The sequence below is a fragment of the Enhydra lutris genome, unplaced genomic scaffold, assembly GCF_002288905.1.
Source record: "Enhydra lutris kenyoni isolate GAN:26980312 unplaced genomic scaffold, ASM228890v2 scaffoldscaffold13, whole genome shotgun sequence".
Taxonomy (NCBI): Eukaryota; Metazoa; Chordata; class Mammalia; order Carnivora; family Mustelidae; genus Enhydra; species Enhydra lutris.
Genome location: NW_019154097.1, coordinates 41,863,235 through 41,876,649, shown reverse-complemented (window position 1 = coordinate 41,876,649; position 13,415 = coordinate 41,863,235). Strand labels below are relative to the sequence as shown.

Here is a 13,415-nt window from a genome sequence, read left to right as displayed (position 1 = left end):
GGTCCCTTCCTCCATCTTTAAAGCCAGCCCAGCATCTCCTTTCTTCTCTGACCCTCTGCGTTTGCAACTGGCCTCCCCCACTCCCTGTGCCCCTCCCGCGTCCCTCTTAAAAGAAGCCTTGGGATCACACTGCAAGTCACAAGTTCACAAGGGATGAGGATAGCGGAGATCCCTGGGGCGCTCCTGAGGCCGGCCCCCAGTCCGGGTCTCCTGCTGTGGACAGTAAGGGGCCCAGGGGATTCTGAAGCAGGAAAGTCACATGATGGGATACAATCGAGGCCCCTGGCAGCAGTGGGAGAGCCAGTCGGGGCAAACTGCAGGTGTGAGGACCCGCTAAGCTCCAGCAAGAAGGCAACTGGGGGTGGGGGGGAGCAGGTGGGGGATGGGCAAAATGGGGGAAGGCAGGTGGGAGATGCAGGCTTCGGATGATGGAATGAGTGTATCACGGGACGTAGAGGCCCAGCACGGGGAATATGGTCAGTGGTTCAGTCACAGCATGATATGGTGACAGGTGGGAGCTCACTGACGGTGAGCACAGACATGTCAGATCGCTCTGTTGAGGGACGCTTGGGAGGCTCCATCGGTGAAGCCACTGCCTTCAGCTCAGGTCATGATCCCAGAGTCCCAGGATTGAGCCCTGCATCGGTCTCCCTGCTCAGTGGGGCATCTGCTTCTCCCTCTGACCCTCCCCCATCTCATATTCTTTCTCTCTAATAAATAAAGTCTTTGAAAAAAACACTATGTCCAATGCAACACTGTATGTCACCTATACTTCAACTAAATAAATAAATAAAGTGTAAAAAATAAAACCATGGGGCGCCTGGGTGGCTCTGTCGGTGAAGCCGCTGCCTTTGGCTCAGGTCATGATCCTGGGGTCCTGGGATCGAGCCCCGCGTCAGGCTTCTTCCTTTGCCTGCCCCTCCCCCTGCTTGTGTCCCTGCCCCCCTGCATCTCTCTCTGTCAAAGAAATAAATAAAGTCTTAAATAAATAGATACAAAATAAATAGATACAAAATAAAAAGATACAAAATAAAATACAAAAGAAGATACTAAGGCAAAGCAGTAACCACAGGGCAGCAGCAGCGTCGTCCCTGAAACAGGCAGAACCGGAAGGGCTCGGGGGCCGTGGGACGAGGAGGGCGAGATGGACACCTCGCGAGTGGGTCTGGTATGGGGAAAGAGGTTCTCCTAATCGTCCTCTTCTCCTCACAGTTCTTCCCCACTCTTCAGGGGTCCCGCACAGTTTAGGCTGAAATCAGCTCCTCGGCCAACACACCGGGTACTGGCTGGTCTGGCCCCCGCCCGCACCTCCACTGTCTCTGCGGCCCCTCACGCCATCCCCAGCCTCGCCCCCAGCAGGACAGACCACTTAAGAGCTCCCGTCACGCCACGTGGCACACGGTCACACTGTCGGAACTCCTGCGACAGTTCGCACCGCCAGCCCTGCCTGGACCGTCCTCTGTCCCAACAGCGAGGACGGCCACGTACTCATCTTTCCGGGGCTTTGCTCGTCCGCACGTTCCCTCATGACCCTTCGAGGCCGAGTAAGCAGCACCTGCCCCACCAGGGAGCCAGGCCCGGGTGTCAGCGACTTAGACGCGGACACAGACTTAGACACGGACACAGACTTAGAGCCGTCACTCCCCCGCCGCTGGAGAACGAGCTTTCTGACACCGAGAGTAACTTCCTCCTCGTCATCCCACCCTCGGCGGCTCTGACCTTTTACGGCCTCTAAAGGAACGTGTTTGCCGAAGGAGAAGCAAGCCAAGGAGGAAAGACAATACAGTGACGTCATCTGAGTTCTAGGAGGTCCCCTTTCGTCCGCCAGCTGACGACCGGATAACCACAGTCGGGTCTGGCCACACAACGAGAAACCACTTAGCTTAGGGGAAGGAACGGGGCACGACCACGGCCGGAATCTCGAGACCATCAGGCTGCGCGAAAGACGCCGTCACAGAGGCCACCTCGTGAGCGATCCCGCTCGCAGGAAGTGTCCAAAGCGAGCGGCGCCACAGAGACAGAAAGCAGACCCGGTCATCAGGGCAGGAGGGCCGTGAGGAGTGTGTGGGGCGGTGAAGGCTAACGGGCACAGGGTTCTTTATGGGTAATAAAAATGTTCTGATACTGATCGTGCCGACGGGTGTACAAGTATGTGAATAGTGCAAAAGCCCCAGCCTTTCACACTTTCGATGGGTGAGTAATTCAGTACCTGAATTGTATCTCAGCAAAACTGCTACCAACAGAAAAGAGGTCATTTCAGAACCAAAAGCGATTCATGAATGAGAAAGTAAGAAGGGATCAGAAGCACCGGGACACTCATCAGGCAGGCGGCAAGGAACAGGGAAGCGAGAAGAGTTAACGTGGACTAACGTGTTAACTGCGCGACATGCACTATGCCACGCACCTCTGCTGCGTGTTCTCTGTAACTCCCGTGAGTTCGATGTCTTCCTTCCTATTCGCAGACGAGGAAGCTGGGGCAAAGACACCCCAGTCACTTGCCCGGTGGCTCGCAGCTGGTAGGGATAAAGTGAAATCCATACCCCGACCACGCTGCCTTGTTAACAGACTCGAGGGCATGCTGGAGTTCTTCCCTCTCGTTTTTTTGCAAGGGAGGATGATCTTTTAAAACTCCTTCGTTGAATGAATTATCTGTTTTCTTTAGTAATGAGACTCCTTAGAGCTACGGATTACTGTGGAAGTCTGCAGTGAACTTTGGCCATATGTCCTTTGTAACTGACCTCATTTCTTGTCTAAATAATCTGTTGTTTCTCTATGTGACTTCCTTTTGCTGGCTTTTCACTATCGGATGGTAGGCTTCCTTCTTTAGGCTTCTGTTACGTTATTCCCAGAGAATGTGGCCTGCACAGTTTCCACGCCAAGGGATTCAATACGTTTTCTTTGTGATCTATACAGCATCAAGTTTCGAAAAAAAAACCCAGAGACTCTAAAAAGGTGGGTTCCTTCCCCCTTTACAGCCTAATAGTCCCTGGTTGCAGGAAATATATTTTATTGTTTGAAGACTTTCGAAAAAGAAAATTCCAATTTCTTCTTAAATTGCTTTCAAAATAGTGCTGGCCTTCTTGGTAATCCGTTCTTAATACAAGCAACACACTTAGAAATTAAAAGAGAACACGTCTGAGTAATTCAAGAGACCAAGAAGCAGCTGGGCATTTGTAATCAGATATTTTAATATTTCCAAGGCTTTTTACTTTAGCCCAATGAATGGCCATTAAAAGATAGAAACCTTCTTGTAAAAGACTTGGCTTTCTCTGCTTTTACATAATCAATTTGACATTTGAATTTTGGCAAAGGATCGCAGGTACCTTGCTTTATTTATGGCCCGAGATTAGATAAAAAATCAGTCTTATCAAACCATACCAGGCTTTTTCCTGAAATAAGGTGCAATTTTTCAAGCAGGGATCACTTTGTCCTGACATCAAAGTCTACAGGACAGGATTTCCAAGTACTTTATACATAGAAACCATTCTCCTCCCTCCCCTCCAAACCCCTCCTCTCTCTTCCCTGCCTGCTACACACCCCCCCCCCCTTATAATAACCCACTCCCACCAATTCTTCCTTCCACCAACTGCTACATTTGTAACCTGGCACCAGCCTAAGAAAGAACAAGGAAGTAAAAAAAAAAAATCATCAAAGTTGTGCCAGAGAAGAGCGGAAGGACGAAGCTGTCCAGAACCAGCTGAAAAATAAGGAGTAGAGGCGTGAACGGGAGCGTCTAATGGCGTACTCTCCCCGATCCCCGTGAATGTCCACAAGCCAAAATGACGGAAGCTCAGCTCCCCGTCGAAGACTAAGCCAACGGTCAAACGACAGCCCGGGTCTGGAGGCGACCTCCGCCCCCACCCGCTCCCCAACGATGAGGCTGCATTGACAAAGTCTACCCCGGTCTGCTTCGTGGCACCCCAGGCTCTGCTCATGAAGGCAGTGGGGCGCTTGCTTTGAAAGAAAGAGTAAAAACCTACAGCAAGGTCTACCAAACTGTTCCAGAACCATGTCCCAGAGTCGCAGGGGAAGAGCACACGTCAGGGGAATTCCGAGGGACACGTGGGCTTCATGAAGCAGGAGCAGAATTCTACAGCAAGAGAACGGCCTGCGTGAAACAGAAAACAGGAGGGGATGAAGCGGGGTAGGAGTAACACAAGAATTTGTAGAAATCAAAATGCAGGGATGTTGGGTGGCTCCGTGGGCGAAGCGTCTGCCTTCGGCTCAGGTCATGATCCCGGGGTCCTGGGACGGAGCCCCGCGTCGGGCTCTCTGCTCCGCGGGGAGCCTGCTTCCTCCTCTCCCTCTGCCTGCCTCTCTCCACTCTTGCACATGCTCTCTCTCGCTCTCAGATAAATAAAATCTTTTTGAGAATTTACGGAGGAATCAAAATGCATTTAAAAACCCACGTGGAGGTGAGGCAATTGACATCGCAAAATCAATAATAACAATAAAATAAAACCAGGGATGCTAAGAATGTACTTGAGAGGTTCTCCAAGAACGTAGAAGTAAAGGATAAAGAAATAAAAATGAGATCGATAGAAATCAAAAATCAACTTTAAAACTCCAATATGAAGATAATTGATTTTTTGGGAAGAGTAGAACAGAACAAAAGACAACAAACTAAGGAAAAAAGGAACAGAAAACATCTTTTTCTTGACCTTTAGAAAAATCAGAATCTATGAACACAAATCTTCACATGGACATATGTTGGCAAAATATTAAAATATTGGAAAAATTAAAACCATTCAAAGATCAGAAGAAAAAAATACTTAGAAAGGAAGAAGAATCCAACTGACCCTGGCTTCTCAGCAATAAAATGTTCTAGAAAAGACTGGAACACCATGCACATAGTTGAGAGAAAGGATTGGAGTCCGAAGGCATGACCCAAGATTTTGAAAACACACCTTTGTATCTGACATCTATGAGAATAACAGCTTTGGCTACTCCTGCTTGGAGAACACATACCACCAATTACCATCCTTTAAAAAAGTCATTTTAAATTTATGGCAAAAACTGAGTAGGTCATGGTAAATGGAATTGTGCATTTCCCTTAATTTTGTCCACAAACTCCAGCATCCAGGTAGGTTAAGGATTGCTGGGATGTTTCCGGGGGACCCTGGGCCAGGTATCCTGTGATACTTCCTAAGTGACTCCCCCTTTCTCTGCTTACTTTCCAGGACCAGGACGACATCCTGGATCCTACAGCTCACACCGAGTCTTATGACCACTTCGAATAACAGCAGGTGCTTCTCTGTTCCATCGCAATCAGCAAACACTAAATTATTTACACTGCTCCACGCCGTATAAGAATTAACACAAAGAGCTTTATTTCTCCTCCCCTAAAAGAGAGCTATTAAACAATTTAAAACGTGTCTGCATGTGAAATGTGAAACCTGAGGGTTTTTTTTTTTCCCTTATTAGTGAATAACTTTTTTTGTAAATGCTGCAATACATGGGCATGCCAAAAACACAGAGAAGTACCAAGCAGGAAATAAGCGCTCATAATCCCAATATCCAAAAAGAAACGCTGGTAAATTTCGTATTGTCCATGCAACATTTCCATGCATATCCTTCTTATAAAAGTGCTGGTTTTCTTGTTAACGGTATTTAACTACACACAATTTGTAGTTTCCAATTTCCTTTTTCACAAAATAGCATGATTTTTTAAAATTCCCATATCAAAAAGTACTATTTAGAATGGCTGGACAGCATTCAGTCCTGTGAAGAATTGATTAATGGTGGACTTCGTTCCTGACCATGGGACTTCTATTTTGGCTATTTTGAACATCATAGGAATTACACTATATATCCTATATGATATTACGCTATGGAATAACTAAAAGCATGGGTTCAAAGAAAATTTTTCTGAGATCAAATTCCTATTCCATCATTTATTAGCCATGTGATTTTGGCAAAGTCATTAAACGGTCTGTGCCTGTTTCCTGCCAAGCAATGGGGGGATTGTAACAGTGTATCGATTAAATGAATTAACGTAAGTAAAGGCTTTAGAACACGCCCACAGGAGAGTGAATACTATGTTTAGGTTGTTCTTTGTCTCATTCTTTGCTACAGTGTGGAATGAGCGTCTATGTGTATTTTTTAAACTTATACAATTATTTTTTAAGATAAAATTCTTAGAAACGGAATTGCTGGGTCCAGAAGCAATCACATTTTTAAACTTGTGTACATATTGTCTAATTTCACACCAAAAAGTTGTACAATTTTTAGCCCACCAACAAAGAATAAAAACAGAATGAAAATGCCTATTTTCACACAGCCTTGCCAACCCTGGATATCTACACTTTTTTCCCCACAGCTTTGCTAAGATCATGGATGAAAATGAGATTTTGTTGTCTTATTTTGCATTTCTATTACCAATAAAGCTGTCCACTTTTTCTGAAGGCTTCCTGGCAATTTTGATTTTTTTTCCTTGTCTGCAAAGCCTGTTCACGTTCTCTGCCTGGTTCTTGTTAGGGGTACTCTTCCACTGATCGCCAGAAGACTTTGTGTATTAGAAGAAACATTTCTACGATATGTTGGAAATATGTTACTGCAGTTTGTCATTATTATTAGTTACTAGAAACAGACTTGTTCATAATTTTTTAAAGATTTTTTTTAATTTATTTGACAGACAGAGATCACAAGCAGGCAGAGAGGCAGCAGAGAGAGAGGAGGAAGCAGGCTCCCCGCTGAGCAGAGAGCCTGACATGGGGCTCGATCCCAGGACCCTGGGATCATGACCCGAGTCGAAGGCAGAGGCTTAACCCACTGAGCCACCCAGGCGCCCCGACTTGTTCATAATTTTTCACATGAAAGATGCTCAATGTCACCTATCATCACGGAAATACCAACCAAAACTATAATGAGACACCACCTCACACCAGTCAGGATGGCTAAAATCAACAACACCAGAAACAACCAGCGTTGGCGAGGATGAGGAGAAAGGGGAGCCCTTGTGCACTGTCAGTAGGAACACAAACTGGGGCAGCCACTGTGGGAAACAGCATGGAGGTTCCTCAAAAAATTCAAAATAGAACCACCTTACGATCCAACAATTGTACTACTGGGTATTTATCCAAAGGATACAAAACTACTTATCCGAAGGGACACAGGCTATAGCAGCAGCATCAACAACAGCCAAACTATGGAAGGAGCCCAAATGTCCATCAACAGATGAACGGATAAAGAAGATGTGGTCTATATACACAATGGAATACTATGCACCCATCAAAAAGAATGAAATCTTGCCATTTGCAACAACATGGATGGAGCTAGAGGGTATCATGCTGAGTGAAATAAGTCAGAGAAAGACAAATACCCTGTGATTTCACTCACATGTGGAATTTAAGAAACAAAACAAATGAACAAAGGGTGTAAAAAAGAGAGGAAAACCAAGAAACAGACTCTTCACTGGAGAGAACAAACTGTTGGTTACCAGCGGGGAGGTGAGTGAGGGGACAGGTGAAACTGGTGATGGGGGTTAAGACGGGTGAAACCGGTGATGAGCACTGGATGTTGTATGGAATTGCTGAATCATTAAATTCTCCACCTGAAACTAATATGACACAGTATGTTAACCAACTAGAATTTAAATATAAACTTGAAAAGAAAAAACTAAACAAGAAAAATGTTTTTTAAAAGATTTGTTCATCAGTTTTGATTTTTTAAATACTTTACATTTATAACTCAAACCTATCCAATTTTTCCTATGTAATTTATGACTTTGAGGTTATAATCGGAAAAGTATTCTCAAACCCAAGTTTCTACAAATTTCACCTGCATTGCCATCTCTGACAGCTCTTCAAGATCTCCTATTTTATATTTAACTCTTTAATCCAACTTATTTTATGCATCAGTGTAAGTAAAGAAACTCTTTTCTTCCAAAACATGAACCCATCCTCCCAGTCATATTTAGTGAATATAGTTTTAAAGTGAATTCTATGGGAAGTCAAGCCATCGACACCAGGGTTTGTAAAAAGATTTTAAAAAATAATAATAAAAGGAAATAATAGAGTAAAAAAACTAAAGTGAATTCTAATATATTGATGAGCAAGTACCCACTCTCCATTTCATTTCTGTTTTTTTTTTGTTTTTTTTTTTTTCTGATTTATTGGCTCTTCCAGTAACATTCTTCCAATGAACTTTAGAGTAATTCTGCCACATTCCTCCACAAGTCCGGTGGGAACGTGGCTGCTGCGGAAACATGGCAGCTGTGACACTATCTGTTTTGAACTCTCCTTCAACAATATGTTATCCACATACTGGGTGTTCACTGTCTGCCCTCCGTATTCACAACCTCACAAATCAGCTTCAGGCCCTTGTGCTCTGTGTTCTAGGGCTTTCCGCAAATCCGTCATCCTTATCACCAAACGGGTTCCTGTAATACCCGTTCTGCTCCTCCTTCTTCTAGGACTACAGACCAGCTTTGCTCCAAATGCTCGCTTCCTTATATTCTCTTCTAGATGTTGCCAAATTCATTTTCATCTTGGTCCGTTGCCTGATCATATAAGCTTATCTTTCTTATATTTTGTCTCTTGTTTTAGGGTCTCTGGTGTCTTAAGTTTCCTTATGACTAAAACAGATGCTGACTAAAATTTGTTTTTGAACAAAAATCTGTTTTTAAAGAGGCTCTTTCTTTACTTCCTGCAGGATGTTTCTCTCCATTCACGCTGCAGATTTCTCTCGATGTCCCACATTGAAGTATGTCTTATACCTGCTGACCCGGTCTTTGCGGGAAGACACTTATCCCCTGATGATATTTTTCTCAAATCTGGCCACTTGGAAGCCAGGAAGCACGGCCAAAGACTGACGTTTCTGTATTTTTATAAGAAATAAAGACTACCAATCGACCCAAAAGCAGACATCATCGATCATTAAGTCCCTGTTTATATCACTGTCAATTGAAGAGACATTGAAAGTGTTCCTCTATCACCTCAGTCCGACATCTATATATGTGATAAATTATCAAATATTAAAAATATATAATAAATATGAAAAATATAAAATATAATATTAAAATATAAAATATAAAAATGTTTTTATAAAAATATTTTTAAAATATGACACAAGGGAAAAGACTCTTAAGAACCACTCAAAATGTCGGTGGGACCTGATCTCGGTACCGCGGCGAGTGAGGACCTGGTCGCTCTGTGATGTCTTCTCCTTCACTCTTTACTGGCTTTGCCAACTTGGCCTTCAGTCTCTCAGTCAAGTGCAAATGTATTCCCGCCAGCGAGTTCTGAGCTGAAAGGACTGCTCTGCCCTTGGATATCCGCACAGCAGACAACGGCTCATTTTTCAGGTCTTCCTTCAAATGCCCCCCCGACCATCATCATTGTCCCTCCTATGTCATTCTTAGGTCACAGCCTTTTTCTTTTTCTCAATAGCATTTGCCAGTAGCTAAAAGCATCGTATTTGTTTATCGTACGTCTCCCCATCAAAAATATAAACCTGTAAGAGCAGGGACTTTGTCTTTCCATCATAAGTCCAGAATCTAGAACAGGTTTGCATAAATAGCAGACACAAGAGACATGTTTGTTGAGTGAATAATGGTTATATAGGATCGGCAGGATTCCCGGTGATTTTTATTCTTCTCTTTTTTTTCATCTTTTATAAGGACTATATATTACTGGGCTAGTTTAACAAGTATATTCTGAAACCCAGCTGTCTAGGCAGTTTGTTTTTTTTTTTAATATTTTATTTATTTATTTGACAGAGATCACGAGTAGGCAGAGAGGCAGGCAGAGAGAGAGAGGAGGAAGCAGGCTCCCCGCGGAGCAGAGAGCCCGATGTGGGGCTCGATCCCAGGACCCTGGGATCATGACCTGAGCCGAAGGCAGAGGCTTAACCCACTGAGCCACCCAGGCGCCCCTGTCTAGGCAGTTTTATACATAAAGTTAGTTTCCAAAGTTTTAGCAACAAATCCTCTCACAAAATGTTTACAGATTCTTTCAACATAGAAAAGAGATAAAAGCAGTATTTGGTCATTATCGATGTATTTTAAGGCCCAGGTCATAGCACCTGCTTCTTATAAAAAATCAACTAATATGCGGCTCTTTAATGAAACTTAAACTTTAAATGGAGGGATGCAGACGAAAGTCTCTGTTCCATGACCGCTTCCGGCGACCTTCACTTGTTTTACCTTCGCTGTTCAGTATCGACAAAAACCCAGATTCCCACAGACACGTACTTGCCAACAGTAACGGCTTTTAGTGAATTACCTGTTCTTAGGATATTCTTAAACAGGGATTAGAGGAGAAACTATTCTCAAGCTTTGCACAGTCACAAATCAACCACGCTGCACACATTCTCACACTTGTAGTTCCTGATAGATGTGGTTTATAATGCATTTGACTGTGCGTTATTTTCATTACAGCTCTAAATAGATCGGAATGTATTTCAAATACTACGTATGAATAAGACCCTTAACCACTGCAGCACATCCGTGGAAGATGTTGTCAAAACCGCAGGGATATACCTCCTACCAGCAATTCTGTAAAAATCAACATCCAGAGCTAAAGGAGTTGGGGAAAAAAAAAAAAAACGCATCAGTATGGTCACAGTGACGTGGCTCCATCTCAGCGGCAGAAGACTTGGAGAACTTTAGCCCTCTTTTTACTTTTCTGCATTTTCTAGGGATTTTTTTTTTTAATGTATGTGTATTAATTCGTAACAGGGAAAAAAAAACTATTCTTAAAAAAAAGCCAACGTGAATGAATCCCACAAACGGAATATTGAGCTAAAGAAGCCGGATGCAATGTGGACACTCTGGTTCCTTTTACACAAAATGCAGAAAGAGGAGAAGGAAACACACAGGGTGAGAGGTGAGGCCAGTGGCTGGGGGGTGGGGGACATCACCACCCAGAGCTCTGAAATGGGTCCTGTTCTCCTCCCCTCCTGTCCCCTCCCCTCCTTCCTTCTTCCTACCTGTCAGTGGTTTTCCGTATATTCTCAGATCTGTGTGTATCTGGTCACCACAACAGTCAACTTTAGAACATTTCTATCCTCTCAGAAGAAACCCCGTACCCTTTGGCTGTCATCCTCCATCCCCAGCCCTAAGCAAACTCCTTGTCTTTGTGGGTTTCTCTACTCCGGACATTACGCGTAAACGGAATCATTTATTCTCGCCTTCAGCATTCTGTGTTCAAAGCTCATGTCTTCTTGAACTAAGAAAATGCTGGTCGCCTCACTTTGCAGAAGTTATCTGAGCCATTCGTTATCCTTTATGCCCTTTCTGTGCATGAGATACTGAACAGGAAAAAAAATTCCAAACAATAAAATTTAAAAACACAGTCCAAAGCAGGGTCCCAGCAATGTCTGAGGCGGCTGTTGCTGAAGACGCTTTCCCTCCCCCAGGCTCCCGGGACCCTTCCCAGCCGGCTCACGGCGCTGTCTCCCCTTATCCCACTAAAACGGACAATCAGAGGTAAAGAAGTTGGCTCATACTACCCCACCCCGTCCCTCTTCCCCTTCCCCAAAGCTCCTGGCGTGCTGATCGGGGTCTCTTAGAAGGATCTTGGTGTTAGCGGCAGATCCATGTTCCCTGGTCTCCCCCATTCCCACCCCGATAAGACTCCTCTCGGATGTTTTCTACCTCCTGGGAGTCTCATCACATGTGAAGAATAAATTACTTTGTGTTAAGATATTTTGAGCTGTCAGAGTAATCATTCCAAAATGAAAATTTAATTGTTACACCTCTAATTAAATCTTCCCCAAGGCGCTCCATTACCAACAAAATTAATTCAGGCTCCCTGTAGCCTAACCCTCAAGGCTGTCTCTGACCTGTCCTTCCCCACCCGCCCAGGCCTCAAGTCTTCGCCCCGCTTTTCCTGCCCTGTCCGTGAGCCCGTCACGGGAAGCTCCATTCCTCGCTTCTGTGCTGTAGACAGGGACGGCCTCATACAGTCCCCAGATCAGGGCAGGGTTCTGCACACCTTTGCTTTGGCGAAGCTCTTCCTCCTGCATTAAATGCCCTTCCCTGCCGTCCCCTTCCCTGTTTGCCTCGTGAACAAACATCTACTCATCTTACGGGTCCACTGAAACGCTTCCTCCTCCTGTCTCTGGAAGCTTCTCCCCTGTGCCCTGCAGAGCTCCGTTTCTCCAACAGAGCATGTCCCGTCTCCCGGCTGGGGGCACATTGCCTTCATCCTCTGAGCCTCACTGTGCCCACCAGCCAAATGATGATCTGGAGAGGGTCGCCCGGGGGGCTCAGTCGCTCAATCGTCCGACTGTTGGTCTTGGCTCAGGTCACGATCTCAGGGTCAGGAGATCGAGCTCCACATCCGGCCCCGTGCTCAGCATGGCGTCTGCTGGGGTCCTCTCTCTCCCTCTCCCTGGGCCTCTCCCTCTCATGCTCGCTCTCTTTCTAAAAATAAATAAATCAATCTTAAAAAAAAAAAAGATTAGATGTATAGAAATGACTCAACAGGTCTCTCAAGAATGTCAACAATGTCTCTCAAGAATTGGGTGACAGAACACACTCAAAGCACAAAAATCAGTGCCTGGGACATCACGAATGTTCAACACACGGTAGCTGTTATTATAAGACTTAATCAGGGGTGCTCGTTCGTATCTCTGTCCCTGCTCCGAAAACGTGAGCCCCTGAACGCCGTCTTCTTCAGCTGAGCTGCTGGCCGGGGATGTGACAGCCCGCAAAGGGCATCCGGCCTGGGTCTGAACTGAGCCCGGGCCCCCCAGGAGCTGGGCCAGTTTCCACACCTCTGATGCGGAAAGACAGGGGTGCTGCTAAGAGGACACAGAAGACAACGCCAGCAAGCATCTGGCACACTTTCCAGGCCGCATTAAAGATGCAATAAACCGCTTTATAGATCATCTAAGACCTGACTCAGACAGATGCTCGACAAACCATCTTCTATATGGGTTCCAGACACGTGACTGTTGGTTCTGTCTTAAATACCAGCGAGGGGCTGAAGCTACCCAGCTGGGAAGTGAGGAGGGAAAGCCTCAGGGGCACTGACTAAGGAGCGCCCCGCCCCCCACTGCAGGGGCTCCAAGACAGCCCCCCGCTTCTCTCACACTTGGGGGTGAAGAGGTTGAAAACAGAAGCTCCGATGAACGCACCGGCATGCCGACATGCCGGCATACAGACACACTGACGGTGGCACATTAACGGGCGCACAGTCAGCTCCAGCACAAAACACCCTCCCACCAACCCATGCGGGGATCCCCCCGGCTCCGAGAGAATCCCGGAGGGAACTTCTCCCCGGGGAGACACAAAGTACAAACAGGATGGCCAGGGTCCCCTGGAGAAAGCACCACCCCCGGGGCCCTCCTGGCTGCTGGACCCTCATTTCTCAGAGCCTTTGATCCGATGAGAACTTCCCACTCTGAAGGCAGTTGAGACAATGGGGCAACTTGGGCAGAAATCTTTCTAGCACGAAGACGTGTTCTAT

The 13,415-nt window shown here is 45.6% G+C and overlaps 1 protein-coding gene across 1 annotated transcript in view; it reads right to left on the bottom strand.

The window, feature by feature from the left end:
• LOC111146171 (calneuron 1) overlaps nt 1-13,415 on the bottom strand; it is a 468,609-nt gene that overhangs the window by 300,979 nt on the left and 154,215 nt on the right. The window lies entirely within an intron of this gene.